The sequence below is a fragment of the Drosophila obscura genome, unplaced genomic scaffold (assembly GCF_018151105.1).
Source record: "Drosophila obscura isolate BZ-5 IFL unplaced genomic scaffold, ASM1815110v1 contig_193, whole genome shotgun sequence".
Lineage (NCBI taxonomy): Eukaryota > Metazoa > Arthropoda > Insecta > Diptera > Drosophilidae > Drosophila > Drosophila obscura.
The window spans coordinates 904,880-917,418 of NW_024542782.1; the positions used below are offsets into that span (position 1 = coordinate 904,880).

Here is a 12,539-nt window from a genome sequence, read left to right on the forward strand (position 1 = left end):
TGGATTCACTCGACTCGGCCCCACACGTTGGGCGCCACTTTTAATTATCTAATCATAATCATAACTGTAACGTGTAACGACGATAGCCTGGTAGCACGGTCATCGAATGGTATGGGCGGCACGCGTTTTCATCGGCTCTAGCTCGTCGGTTTCGGGGGTGGTGGTCTTGCGCGAACCATTCGGACCTATCGCTCACGATAGTATGATCAGAAAATTTCAAGAATTAGCGTGCGTACGACAAAACAATGCTAGAAGCTATATCGGCAGGGCAAAACAAAAGAAAATCAGAAAGGATGGCAAGAAAGGGAAAGGAAACGAAAGAATGTCGGATTACGAGCCCACAGATGTCGAAGTGGCTCCTTTTGAACCCTCCCTACCAATGATCGCATCTTTGAAGTGGAAGAGTTCAAGCGATCCCTTCCCTACGATTACGCGTCCTTCAGCATGAGTTCAATCGGGGTTCTACTCAAAACTCAGAATCATATCTGAGCTAACACAAATAAACTTTCGGTAATTCAATATATTCAGCTTCATTTCTATCCTTAATTCTAATTAACGGGTATCATAATTCAAAAGCGATGGCGACAAAAATATGAAGTAATATAATAAATGGTAACAATATATAATGGAGGTATATGATGGCTTAAAGATATATATATATGGAGATACTGTATGATAAAGAGGTATAAACTACAAAGGAATATTTACTTTCTACAAATTTTCTATTAATCATTAGTTCGGTTTTCAAATTTCAGACTTTTCGCGTTCTGTTTCACTTAACTGAAGTTTAAAATTTGGATCTTTTGGAATTCAGGCATTATTCTTGATTTAAGCTAATATCGTTTGATTTTATTCGTGACTTGTCGATCAGTCAAATTGTTCGAGGCTTTGAGACCGAACCAGATTCAAAAGTACGGTCTATTCTCGATATTTACGATAGGTTAAGGTTAATAAACGAATTCGCGCTGGACTTATAGAGAGAACACGGTAGGATTGGTCACTTTAACGCCCAATTGGCGATTCAAATCTACTGGGTTACACATGGGACTCTTACATTTGTTCACTCACTCGATCTGGAACATCCCTCGGCGAAAGATCGATCTTCCGACGTGGTTGCTGAAACAAAGTGTGGTTCTCCACGGTTAAACGGTCTGGGGTCGTGTACCCAACAATCCTAATGGATTCTCCTCTACGGTCCACAGCATATACAGAAAGCGCGCATGTCTTTTGTCTCTTACACGAGAAGCGTACTAATTAAGTGGAAAAATAGACTTATACAACAATATATCCCACGCTATGGCAGTGCGCCCATCTCCAGGTCAATACACGCATGCACGTAGGCGAGCCGGTTTGGCGCACGCTTCCTGGGAAGATCTTTATCGGATCGTCGAGGTTTGGGACGGTGTCCGGATTGGCGACGCACGCTGCCTTGGAAAATCTCTATAGGATCTTCGAGGTTAGGGACGATGTCCGGATTGGCGACGCACGCTGCCAGGCTCACATTGCCTGCGGAATCTCGCCGAGCAGAAAGAAGCTACCCGCACTAGAGTGGCAGCAGAGTTGCCAGAGAGAAGTGGCTCTTGCCCCATCCCAGGCGGAGAGACGAAACAGAAAATCTGAAGCATCCACTCGGGCTCGACGCAGACGAAACGAATTAAGTCCGCATTCTTGTTCGACGCACAAATAGGAGCTCCTCCTTAGGTATTCATGTCAGGGCGCGTTTGTAGAGCGCTTCCCTTATGGGAGCTGGTTCCTCGCCGGCTGCGTATATCGGCTTACTTTGGCTCGGAACCAGGGTCTGGAGAGCGAGAGAGTCGCGTTGGCCGCTCCTCCAGAAATTTAGCGTAGAGATCGTCCGATCTCGTCCTGATGCAGCTTTCTGGAAGCTGGGCACCGTACGTTTCCGACAGTGACACACCAGCGAAAATGGATGAGCTGCGGACAATCATGTTTTATTCCGATTCCTCGGGATTCCATCCGCTTCAACTCACCGAAATATTACGGCTCTCACTGCAGGGAATCGTTTCCTGGTTTTCTCTATTACTGATCACTTGTATTTTTCACTGATTGCAAAAATTTTCGCGAGGTATGTGCAAAGATCAACTTTATGTAGCGAGCAGCCAAACGGAAAAGGAAATCGGTAGGTTGTCACTTTAACACCATGCCTTTCGACCTCACCCTTTTTTTCTAGGTCATGGATCTGTCAAAACTTAGTCAAAGCGACCCTGAAACCCTCACCCTTTTTACATGTGCCTTGTACTTGCCAGAACTACATATAAGCAACTCTGATCTTTGCGATCGATAGTTCTACAGGTTCTTGGCAGAAACTTTGCTCACGAGTTCTATCGATTCCGGCTAATTTTAAATTTGGTTCTGCTGCTTCAGGCGCCACTACACGCCGAGAAAGAGCAACGCACCAGCAAGAGCATAAGTACAAGCAAACAAACGGTTATAAAGAGAGACATTAGATTAAGAGTTGATCAACTACTCTTTGTGCTGCCATGGGCCGGCGCTTAGCCGAACACTAATAATATCCACCACTTATTCCTTTCCTCTTCTTAAATCACTAATACTAACATACTGTTGAGCTATTGAGATTTTTCAATAGCGTAGAGTTAAATCGACAATTTGACTTTGATTAATTCACAACACAGTTTGTTTGATTATGTTAGTTTCTTTATTTTCCATGCAAGGCGGGGATAGAGTGGGCAAGAGTAGCAACAGGCGGACCCGTGGTGGACCGTGTTGCAGCGAAAACAATAATGGGTTTTTGTATAAAGGTTAATAACAATGTAGCAGGTCACTGTGCCAACCGACGATATGTTGTACGTTTTATGATGCTAGATTTCGAAGTGTCTCTGCTGCGCAGACGAGCCTCCCTCACAGCCTCGTCGGCTGACGATTTCGGGAGGGGAAAATGACTCAAGAGCGCAGAGTCAGGTAGGCAATGTTGTGAGCTTAGCTCTGCCTCTTTGCGCTGCCATGGGCCGGCGCTTAGCCGACACCCCCCGTTGAAGAGCCGGGTCTTCGACATCATTCTTGGCAGCATACACAGCTTGCGATAGCCCTCGTGGTGCTCCCAGTAGCCGTTTGAGCTCAGCTACCTGGAAACGCCATCTCTGCCGGCGATCAGTTTCGTCACCCTCCAGCGGCCACTTAAGTGGAGGCAAGTTCCGTTACGAGGACCACGTCGCCGACGCTGAGGTTAGGCTGCTCAGTCCTCCATTGCCCTCTCCTGCAGAAGCGTGAGGTACTCCTCTCGCCAGCGGGACCAGAAAGTCTGCTGCAGGAAGCTGACCTGCTGCCAGCGATCAAAACGATTGAAGTTGAGTCCGGTCACATCTGGTTCCGCGAAGGTACGGATTGGAGCAGTACCTAAGAAATGCGCAGGTGTTAGCATGTCTAAATCGTCAGGATGCTCTGAAATGGGAAGCAATGGCCTGAGTTTATTATGGCAGTGATATGGCACACAAGCGTTCTCAGGTCATCAAAGCACAGCAAGGAGCTGGAAGCGGAACGGTAGAAATGATGCTTGGCTGTTTAACCGCAGCCTCCCAGAGTCCGCCAAAGTGGGGAGAGCGAGGGGGATAAACCGCCAGTCAATATGATCTGAACGCAAAACTCCTGAACTTCCTCATATGCCTCTGCCAGGAACAGCTCTCAACTCTCCAACTCGCTTGCCCCACAAAGTTGGTTGCGTTATCGGACCAAATTTCCCTGGGCCGACCGCGAGTTAAAATGAATCGCTTTAGTGCGCTTATGAACGCTGGCGTCGATAGATCTCACAAGCTCCAAGTAAACGGCCTTGGTGGCAAAGCATATGAAGAGGCATATGTAGCATTTGATGGGTGGTCTGGTCCGCACCTCACTCTATAAAAGAACGGACCACAAAAATCCACACCGGTGACTGCAAAAACGTACGACGCATTCACACGATCCTTCGGCAAGCCGGCCATAATATGCTGCAGCAGGCGCGGCTTAGCCTTAAAACATCTGGTGCAGCGATTTACGACGCTGGCCACTGTCTTGCGCCCTCCAATCGGCCAATACTCATGCCGAATAAGTGCGAGCAATGACCGAGGCCCAGCGTGCAGATTCTGCTCATGGACATGCACAATTACAGCAGATGTAACGGGATGACGCCTTGGAAGAATGACTGGGTGCCGTGCGTTGAAATCAAGTGATGAATTTTCCAACCGCCCACCGACGCGTAACAAGCCATGGTCATCCAGGAACGGCGCGAGTGACGAGATGGAGCTAGACGACTGCACCTGCTGTTCGTCACGCAGAGTCTTGTAGTCAGGCCACAAATGCACTCGCTGAATCGAACGAAGAAGTATCCGCGTACCACCAACGATGTCAGCTACTGTTAATCCGGACGACCTTTTGCGCTGCAGAAACTTGAATACATATGCGCTGGATCTTTCCGAAGGAATTGGAGAACTTTCGGCCGTCAGATAAGTCTACGAATGGACAAACTGCAATCAGGACTCTCTTGCGCAACTCCAGTGTTGGCGCAGATTGAACAGACGCTGCTGGCCACAGAGGTTGCTCATCTTGAAGAAAGGGTGGCCCGTGGGCCCAAAGATGCGATTCCAGAAGCTCTGACGGCGAAGCGCCTCTGGACAATATGTCAGCAGGGTTCTGGGCGGTGGGCACGTAGCGCCACTCCATCTGAGCAGTCCGCTCCTGAATGGCTGAGACCCGATTTGCAACGAATACGTTAAAGCTTGATGAGTCATGGCGCACCCAAGACAAGGCAGTTGTGGAGTCCGACCAGCAATAGAAGCTTCCAGTGAACAATTTAAGTTTCGTATCTCACTGATCAATTGAGAAAGCAAGTCAGCGCCACATAACTCCAACTTGGGCACCGTCAATACCTTAAGAGGGCGACACGAGACTTCGCACACAGAAGTTGCACGTGCGCGCGATTATTTGTCCTGACACAACGTAAATACATGCTCCATAGGCATCTAGGCTGGCGTCACAAAACCCGTGAACTTCCACTGTTGAATTGGGGAGAACTGACAGACGAGGAAATCTAAACAGTTGAGGGGTGGACAAACTCCGCAGAAAATGGTCCACGCTGATGAAAGAGACTCTGGCAGACTCTCATCCCATTGGAGCTGCTCCTTCCATACCAACTGAAGGAAAATCTTTGCCTTTGCGATGACAGGCCCAATCAGTCCTAAAGGATCATAAAAACGAGCAATCGTTGACAACATTGAACGTTTCGTCGGCTTTGATGGCAGCTGCGTGGGTACTACCGAAAAGAGAAAATTATCAGATGAAGGCTCCCAAACCAATCCAAGAGCCTTGTGAAGTCGGTGCCATCGTCGAACCTTAGCAGCGTTTCCTTATCCTGTCAGGATTCCCTCAAGTACGCCAGGGACGTTGGAGCACCATTTCCGAATTGGGAACCTTCCCCGAGCCAATAACTGGGATGTCTGCCTCATCTTTTCGCGCACTTCCTCTACAGATCCTCCTCCATCATCAAATCGTCGACATAGAAGTTGGAGGTCAACACTTCCGAGCCAATGGGAAATGCAGCCCTCTCTTCTTCTGCCAATTGGAGCATGGAACGAATTGCAAGATAGGAAGCCGGTTTGGTTCCATATGTTACTGTGTCGAGCTTGAACGCCTTCACATCCTCGTGAGGGGAATCCCTCCATAAGATGCACTGCAGGTAATTGTCCGGCTCAGATACTCGGACACACCTGTACATCTTGCAAATGTCACCAGTCAGCGCAATGAGGAACGTACGAAAACGAAGCAGCGTAGTAGCAGCTTTGGCTGGATAGTAGGCCCCGCCATTAGGACCTCGTTTAACGAAAAACCTGTTGATGTTGTGGCAGATCCATCGAACACAACCCGCAATTTGGTGGTCGTGCTGTCCTCCTTAAACACGCAATGATGCGGTAGAAAATAGCGACAATAGCAGTTCTGATTCCACCAACGACATATGATTAAGCTCTTGGTACTCCCTAATGAAAGATGCGTACTGAGCCTTCAGACGCTCAAGTTTCCGCTCCAAGTTGAGGAACCGCCGATATGCTTGCGTGTATGAGTCGCCCAAGATATCCAAACTTTTCTTGATGGGCAGCTTCACGGCAAACTCTCCAGATGACAGGCGCGAGAAATTTGCTTTGAAGTGATCTTCACAATCGACATCCTCCTGCTTGACCATTACCGAATCTTCAGTGGAACTTTCAACCTCCCAGAAACGCCTCAGTAACAGTTCCACTTGATCAAGAGACTCCTGCCTGGCGTCAGATGAGGCCTGAGCCCCAAGTAAGGCTGTCCTACGCGTTTGCTGACCACCTCCTGAAACCACCCATCCAAGGCGAGTCTTCTGAAGCGATGGCAAGCCAACATCCAATTTGATTTGGCCAATGCACAGCAGCTCGAAGAATAGGCTAGCCCCAATGAGCAGGTCAATACGCTGTGGCCTGAAGAACTGCGGATCTGCCAATGGTAAATTCGGCGGAATTTCCAACCAGAAACGTCAACTGAAAAGCTGGGCTGCTGCTCGGTGATTGTGGGAGCTACCAACGCGACGAAACTGGTACTGTAGTCAGAGGCTTGGGACTGCAAGTTGAGTCCCACAGTATAGCCCTCCGATACAAAACTGGAATCCCCAAGACCCGATACTGCGGCCGACGACATGGTCCTTTTCAGTCTAAGTTGTTGGGCGAGGCTGGAGGTTATAAGGTGCATTTGTGATCCGGAGTCCAAGAGTGCCCGACATGGTACGAGCGATCCAGCACGATCCCTCAGCAGAACAACTGCAGTGGCTAAGAGCACAACATCCCTGCAAGAGTTCTGTGCAACCAGAGAGGCAGCTGAGGACTGTGGCTGCGCTTCAGGTGCGGGAATGAAGAGACAACGGGTTCCGTGGGCGAGGGTCTGGCGTTTAAATGCAATAAGGTGTGATGTTTGCTACCACAGTGACGACAAGTTGATGACCTGCAAGTGCGCAATTGATGGCCAGCCTTCAGGCAATTCAGGCAAAGACCAAGCTTTTTCACCTCAATTAGGCGAAGGGACGGCGAAAGATTCCCAAACAGGGCGCATGTATATATGCTATGGCCAGCAGTATTGCAAAATAGACACTCAAGAGAAACAGACTCAGTGGCTACAAATGAACTTCTAGGGTTGCTCTGTACTTTTTTTATCTTTCCCACCTGAATGCCAGGCGTATACATTGCCATAGCGTGCTCCCGATTCTCCAACTTCTGACAACTTTGCTCCAGAAAAGCGGTGAATTGTTGGCTTGTGGGTATGCTGTCCAGCGATGACGTTTCCTCCCACTTGGCTTGCGTAGCGCTGTCCACCTTCTGCAGCAGGCTGTGTATCAAATACAGTCTGCAATCTGTTCGTTGTTCCCATACTCTGCAAAGCCCGAAGATTAGAATTCACAGTGTCCGACAAAGACCGAAGTTGCGACACAGACGAAGCCTCTACGCGCGGAACACCCAGAATGTCCGTGACATGCGCCTGAAAAATTAAACGTTTGTTATTAAAACGCTTATCAAGGAGGTCTAGCGCGATGGGATAGCTGGCGTGCGTGAACTCTAGAGACGAAATAGTGTCTAGTGCTGGTCCTTTCAGGCAGGAACGCAGGTGCTGCAGCTTCTCCACATTTGACAAATCGGTATCCTTGTCTATTATGGAGGAAAACATGCTCCAAAACGAGGAATACTGAGCGTAGCCACCACTGAACTCAGGAAGCTTCAACTCCGGCAGGCGTGGCCGACTTTGCACAACGACCGTAGTTGGGGCCTCTCCTACATGGTCCGTCCGCATTGTTGAGCATGGTAGCATTGTGGGCTGCCGCTTGTTTAACTCCCGTTTCATGCGAATCTCCAGCATGACCACGCACTCGTCAAACTCCTCCCTCAAGGGACTACCGATCTCATCGAGATCAATCCTCTCCAGGGCATTATGGTGCTCGTTGAATGAAACTACAAGCTCCGCTAGCAATTTCAGCCTCACGTTCAGCTCCTCCTCACTGAGCTCGCCAATTCTCTCCTTGCCAACGGCCGTTTCGATTCTCCGTGCTGCCCCTACCATGGATTGCACCTTGCGCTTGTAGAATGCAGCTTCCGAATCGACGAACAATGGTGAGGGGGGCAAGAGTGAGGGGTGCTATTAGAAGCCATTGGGTAGGTTTACGACGCACTGGGTCACAGTTTCTGAAGCACGGAGAGGTTAATAACCGGTGAATAACCTCGAACAGTTTGATAGGAACTGCACACTCGATCGCAGCGCTCAAACACACGGGCTCACAGTTCTACAGGCCAGCAGCGAAAGTTCACAGTTTTAAAAGAACTGAGTAGGTGCAGCTGACAACAACAATGGCATGCACACTTAGAGCACCGAAAACCGAAACGAAACAACCGCAAGACAAACCGCAAAGCAGATGACGCGAGAACCGTTTATGTTGCTTGTGCAGTGCACAGACGCCGAATCGAAAAACCGTGGTACAAAGCGAATTAAACAACCGACAAGTGTTATTTGCAAGGCATATATATGTGTATATATATAAATATATATCGATTAGATCACGTCGGGGTCACCAAAATGTTGAGCTATTGAGATTTTTCAATAGCGTAGAGTTAAATCGACAATTTGTACTTTGATTAATTCACAACACAGTTTGTTTGATTATGTTAGTTTCTTTATTTTCCATGCAAGGCGAGTGGGAGTAGAATGGGCAAGAGTTAGCAACAGGCGGACCCGTGGTGGACCGTGTTGCAGCGAAAACAATAATGGGTTTTTGTATAAAGGTTAATAACAATGTAGCAGGTCACTGTGCCAACCGACGATATGTTGTACGTTTTATGATGCTAGATTTCGAAGTGTCTCTGCTGCGCAGACGAGCCTCCCTCACAGCCTTCGTCGGCTGACGATTTTCGGGAGGGGGAAAATGACTCAAGAGTGCAGAGTCAGGTAGGCAATGTTGTGAGCTTAGCTCTGCTCTCTTTGCGCTGCCATGGGCCGGCGCTTAGCCGAACACATACCTTTCCCGTAATTTATTCTCTTTCTTAGCTATCTTTGCATGTTTACCTCTAATTTTCCTCGAAATTTTAATCTGGCACCTATCTTTCCTGCATCAGTTCATCGCGATCAGTTCATGCGGCAAAGCCCCTCGGTGGGTTGGGCGTGAGGAGGGGCTTTGCAGTCATTGTATATCAATGTCCAAAAAAAAATGTACCCTCTGCTTGGGCTACGTGCTTTTGAATTGCTCCCACACTCTTCTTCAGTTTGCCCAAAGCTCCTGTTAGTGCCCGATGTAGTACCTTGTGAATGGAGTAAGGTGTGGTGATGACCTTTGCAGTGTTTGCATGTGTACTTGCGAGTGGGTGAATCTTTGTCCATACTGCGTTCAATCCACCTGCTCCTCGTGTCAGCATCAAGTTTCTCCAGTGGCAGCTAGATGATCAAACCACGAACCACCACCAAGACTACGAACAATTTCGCTTGCATAAGCTTATAAATTGTTGCAAAAACGTATTTACAATATGCCTCGGACGATTGTTCCTTTAGCCGCTCCCATTCAGTGTTGTAAACAGTGTCAGTTATCGCCAAATGACGTACCAATTCGGCAGCTTCATCGATGAGTAGTGTTTTCAAATGATGGAAATTCTGTGCCACACCCTAGTCACTCTGTGTAGTTGCCAGCGAACCGCTCGATTTAAATTTTGGGGCAATTCGCTTTGCGTTGGTGGCGCCGCCCCAACTGCAGAATTCGAATTCGCCGTACCTCTAACTTCGCCGTCACCATAAGCATTCACGGACATCACGTTGTGTTATGGTTTGCAGCTTATTGCTCGAATAGCTGTTGTTGTCGTTGTAGCTGACTGAGTACTGGGTCGTTGTGTAGATGAATTCCATTTCTGCCATTGAGATTTTTGTTTTAGTTATAGTTGCTTGTAGAAACTCCTTCCTCTCCAAAAGCATAGTATGCGCCTTTAGATATTTCTCCTCGTAGAGAACGTTGTCTTCCTCTGGATCCAAATACACATCCACATGTTCGAAAAGGGCTATGGAATCCCCAAGATGTGAGAATTCCTTCCAAACAGTTTGGAGCAGCTCCATCCATGATATGACCTCTGCCGCTGAAGCTTTTTTCAGAGGTAGCGCTTCTTTTTTTCACATAACTCTAGTATCTTACGACTGGTTGTTAAAAACTTTAGTATTTTGAAAAGATAATTAAAACAGCTAGAAGTGAAGCCTAAACACTTTGTGATTTCAGCTTACCGTCTGGGAAATATAAAGCATTAAAATGAAAAAATTATGATTTTTGTGTGGTATTTTTTTTGCACTTCTTCGGCTGAGGTCGCTCTTCCCCAGGCAATTTTAATGGCAAGGTAATGTATCTGACTATCAGCAGCAGCAGAAGTCGACGCCTCCCGTGCCGACCACCGTGAAGACAAAATGTTATGAAAACAATATTTGTTTTATATTTATGAAATGTCAACCGTCAACGACTTTAGACGTATTTTTGTATCGCTCCGCCGTGAAAATCAATTAATCGCGATTTATCGTAAAATATTTAGCGAAAAAGCGCTCGGGGTAGGCATGAGTACTAGTAATCATGCTGCCCATGAATACCATCCAATCGTATAATAAAGATTAATAGAATTCATAGAAAAGAACAAATGTCAACGTATAAGAGCAACAGCTCAGTAAAGAGCACAAGCACTGTAACCAAAGCCAAAATGAGCCAAGCAACAAGACGATCGTCGGCTCTCGCCAGCAAAAAACAACGCGTACTTCTCTATACGCTCGCCAAAGGTAGCAGTACCAACAAAAACTGCATCACTGCAGGTGAACGAGGAGAGAGCACGCTCTCTCTCCCCTGTATTGCAAAGTTGGTCATGGAGTGCTCAGTGCCCATCCCTCGACTCGTACTGACTAACCAGCGATTTGCTAATATCGACAACAGCTAGTACAATGCCCTCGCTCCAAACTGTGTCTTCGAGCACAACAACGACAACAGCCACAGCAACAACCACTGCAATTGCTCAGCGCCCGATACTGTCGACCCACTGCGACAAGCCCCACCTCTCCGAACCAATAAGTTCAAAAAACGCTAACGGAGCGTTTATTCAGACTGGACTCAATCGATATGTGCAAATCAAATGAAAATTGGGCCCACAAAATGTGAAGAATAACAATGCAGCTAAAATAACTAAAATAACCGAGAACACTGTGCCACATAAGGCACTAGAAAACAATAGATTTGCGATACTAAGTGTCCCAAATGAAGATGAGATCGCCCAAACACCCAAGGCCAACAAATTAAGACCGCCACCTATTTATGTTCGACAGGCAAATTGTGCTGAGCTGGTAAAAAAATAACTGATACAATTGGCGCAAACACATTCTATGTCACGTCCATTATAAGGGGTAACATAAATGAAACAAAAATACAAGTCATTGACGAACAAAACTATCGATCAGTTGCGAAATACCTCGAAAATGGCTATGAACGTAATAAATAGAAATAAAATTCCCCAGCCAATGTTAAAAGTAGAATAAGGAGGACCCATCTGCCAAAAAATGTAGCAACTGTGGGGGAAACCATACTGCCAACTATAGAGCTTGTCCTGTCTATAAAGAATTGAAAAATCGCCTAAACCAACAAATAACTGCAGCTCGAAACCTGGTCGTCCGACAAAACTTACCATATATACCATCAACTACGACTCCAGGAGTTTCTTTGCTCAGGCGTTAAGTTACAACGACGGGTTGTACGCCTCAGTCGCTAACCCGACACTTCAACCAACCACAGCTGGAATAATGCAGTATAAGGCATCAAATCAGATCCCAAAAAACTCTACCCAACATACCCCTGCTAATCCATCCCAATTGCCTAGTGGAATTGAGTCAATGCTGGTAACTATAACAAGCAATACAACAAACGATGCAGGAGCTTATGCGCAACCAAAATCTCCTCCTGGAGCTCCTAATCAAACCGAAACCTGTTAAAATGGCCTGTCTAAATATATGTTTCTGGAATGCAAATGACATTTCGCAGCACAAATGCTAGCTCCTACAGTTCCTCGCTCAACACGACATTGACGCCATGCTCATATCAGAGACTCACCGAACAAATAAGAACTATTTTCACCTCGATGGCTATAACTTCTAAGCGACAAATCATCCCGATGGTAAGGCACATTGAGGTACTGGCATTCTGATCAAGAATCGCATTAGGCATTATCCATTGCCTTCATTTGCTACACCTTATCTACAGGCAACAGCAATTCATATTGAAATTCAGAGCGGCTACCTAAACCTAGCCGCAGTATACTGCCCACCACGCTTCTGCATTTCCGAAACAGAATTTGTAACATTCTTCGACCTACTAGGTGACCGATTTATAGCAGCTGGTGACTACAATGCCAAGCACACCCATTGGGGATCTAGACTTACCAACCCGAAAGGAAGACACCTATATAACGCTATAATGACCCCACGAAACAAGCTAGACTTTATCTCTCCGGGCAAGCCCACATATTGGCCCACAG

At 47.1% G+C, this 12,539-nt stretch overlaps 1 protein-coding gene and 1 long non-coding RNA gene across 2 annotated transcripts in view; both read right to left on the minus strand.

Moving 5' to 3' along the window:
• Positions 1-12,539, minus strand: part of LOC121404357 (alpha-N-acetylgalactosaminidase) — a 136,469-nt gene that overhangs the window by 36,716 nt on the left and 87,214 nt on the right. The gene's annotated exons all lie outside the window — the stretch shown is intronic.
• Positions 506-2,125, minus strand: LOC121404358. Its single transcript, XR_005967928.1, has 2 exons — positions 1,992-2,125; positions 506-1,935 (listed from the first exon to the last, which is right to left on the minus strand). It is a non-coding gene; the product is annotated as an uncharacterized LOC121404358 (long non-coding RNA).